Below are 3,280 nucleotides of genomic sequence, written 5' to 3' on the forward strand. Positions count from 1 at the left end.
ACAAAAGGATGTCTCTACTCCCAAGGTGAGAATAAAGAGGAAGTAGGTAGGAAATGAAGGAAGGTCAGCACAGGTTAGGTCAGAAAGGACAGTCTAGGAAACACAGAAGTTCCTCTCTCTGTCTACATCAGCCTCCAGTGCAAGGGGAGTTTCAATCCAACAAAAAACTAATGAGATAATTACTTTACAACACTGTGGGGTGCTCTACAATGAATGATAATGGGCCAGATGGGTGGTATATAAATTATTATTATTATTATTATTATTATTATTATTATTATTATTACATAAGCATTCTATATAGAGTTAATAATCTATGCATGGCAACTGAGGACTCATCCACTCAGTCCCAATCCATTTGAACCATTGTCTGCACTTTCTCAGCCTGGAGAACTAGAAACTTTCTCCTTTTTTCGGAAAGAAAATAAATTGGATTTTCTCTAAATGCTTAGTTCAGTATCCCCTACCAAATCTCAAGCTTTCGAGGTGTCATTGCAGAAATTCACTGTGCAGAAACAGCCTGGGACATGATACGAGTGATTTTACTGAAATTACAGGTGGGCTATTTCTAGAAAGCATCGTTTAGAGCTGACTTTGCTTTTTAAACTTTTGTGGTCAACACCAAAGTCTTTAGGGATGAGAGTGGATAAAAATGTAAACAAACTTTAAAAACAACAACCCATTAAGCCCTGTCTTCTTCAGGGGAGATGGTTTCTCTCTGCCTAGTGAAAGGACAGTTGGTCAAGGTTGTGGTTAACACACAAACACACACATGGGTGCTCTTACCAAACTCATTATTTGTTCTTCTAAAAATCTATAAAGCCAACACTGAGGGCAGGTTAGGCAAGCAGGGACCACCAAACTGACAAGTGGTCAAAGGTTGGCCGACTGCACTGGTAGGGAATAGGGAGCAATGAAAATAGATAAGAACTATCTCCCTGCTCATAGCAGAGGAATGGCATTACTTCTGAACAATAGCCCAATTCCAACGTTGTTCCCCAGTGACTAGAACACTGCCGCTTATCCCAGAGGAAGTATAGCCTCTTGTGGTAGCAAGTCCCATATAACTATGCACTGTATGAAGAAGTGCTACATTTTCTTTCTTCTGCAAACACAATTTTCCTCAAAGCTACCAAGAGAATTGAGGGCTCAACGTACGGTACTTAGAACCCAGTTCCCAGAAATAGGAGGAATGGTTGATCCCTGATACGAGCCAATTCTGGCCACCCAAAGTCCACCTAGGGCACCTTTAAAAGTGTCATAGTTAAATAAAATAAAATAAAATAAAATAAAATAAAATAAAATAAAATAAAATAAAATAAAATAAAATAAAATAAAATAAAATACATGGAAAGAACATCCTTTGCATGCAACCTATATATTTTACTTACTGAAAGCATCAATCTTCATCGCAGAGCAATTTCAGAGCAGGTTGCACTGAAAATCCTTTTTGAACTTTTACGAGTACATAAAAACAACAATTTACTAAAAGAAGCTAAATTACAGCCACATCAAATACTGATTTTGCAGTAATGAGGGCAGACCTGAACACTTGTCCCATGTGCTTGAGATGTGCAGTTATGGAATTCCAGGATATGTGCTGAAAAGCAAACATATATGGAGCATTGCATGTGATGATTTGCTTGAAGTTTTCAGCTATATCTGTACACACAACAAATGTTTTGCAGGCAGGAAAACATTAATGCCTAGCCAGCAAGCAGGTGATGATTAGAGGCAGGTATCCCAAACTATGGTTTCTGGTGTTTCCCTGGAGCACACATGCAAACTGAAGTCCATGGGATTAAAACCGCCATACAAAAAAATGCAAGCAAAAAAACCCCAAAAGTAATAAAATACAATTATTTTATTGTATCTTACAAGGAGCAACTTGGGTTGTTCCCTGAATCGGTGACACTCATTTTACAATAACAAGAAGTCAAGGCTTCAGTGTCATTAGCCAAAGTGTGGAATACTGTGCCAACAGAGATTCAGCAGATGCCTTCTGTGCCAACTTTTAAACACCTGCCGAAAACTTTTCTATTCCATCAGGCCTATCTATACAAGAATTAAGAACACATATTTCCAAAATAGTTACACGATTTTTGATTTCAACTTTGTTAAATGATTTTAATTTTATGGTTTTACATACCAGAAACTGCTCTATTTTTTTTTAATCATAAATAAATAAAAATTTAAAATAACAGAGCATTTAGCATAGCACTTTCCAATTGCTCCAGCAGGCAGAAAAATCATTAAGTGATCTGCCAATGCCCTAGGGAATTTTAGAATACTGTAGTCTGTTGGGGGAGAGGGGAAACCAGTGGAAAAGAGCATATTCAAAACATGCTCCAGCTCAGACTTTGCCCAATGTCCAGAGGGGGCAGAAATGTATTCTGTAACTTTGGAAACCACTAAGAACAGCTCTCCTTCCATTGGCTCCTCCTTGGTTCCAGTGTGGAAGCAGGGTTTGGGGTATACTTCATAGGTGAGCCTGTCAATTGTAAAAAAAAAAAAATCAACTTCTTTTTTAAACGGACGGCGAAATGCCATTCTTTCAGTCCGAATTTCCACCCAAGCTCTTGTCTCAGCTGTGTAGCTGGTGGAAAAATCAACCAGAAGTTTTCTACTCCTAACCCCCCCCCCCCTTTCCAGGAATTCGTTTCAGCCAAAACTCACAAAGGAGAACATACAAAGCAAAAGCTGGCAAAGAAATGACTTGGAGCATGTGCAGAGTGCCAGCTCCTTATTTCACTACAACAAATCTCCCAGCCTAATCTTTTTATGGCTTAGCAAACGCGCCTAATCGAGACGGTGAAGTGGCCAGATAATCTCCTTTCCGGCCTACTCTGGCTCCTAAAATCCGAATTCAACCCCGCCTAGCAGCCGCCCCCCGGGAGAATCACACAGTGCCAGGGGCTCAGGAGAGGCAGGAGGGCAGCTCCCCTCCTTCAATCAAGTAAATCAATAAAAATAGTTAACTAATTGAGGTTCCTCCCCCCGCGCGCAAGATAAATCCTGGCTACGCCCATTGCACTCTGCACATGCTCGGAAGGCACACCTCGCCCCCGGGGCTGAGTCCTGGCTGGTGGCGCAAAGGAGATTCCGGCTCCTGCAGCGTCCGGCTCCCCCCACAGTCACCCCCCCCCCAAAAAAACCCCTCCCGGGCGGGGGAGGAGGCGTGTCCAGCGCGGGGAGGGGCGTGTCGCGTCGCGGGGCGTGTCCGGGCCGGGCTGTGGCCTCTCTCGCAGCCAGCGCCGCGCCGCAGACGGCCAGAGGGAGC

Source organism: Podarcis erhardii, assembly GCF_964252035.2.
Source record: "Podarcis erhardii genome assembly, chromosome: 8".
In the NCBI taxonomy this organism is placed as follows: domain Eukaryota; kingdom Metazoa; phylum Chordata; class Lepidosauria; order Squamata; family Lacertidae; genus Podarcis; species Podarcis erhardii.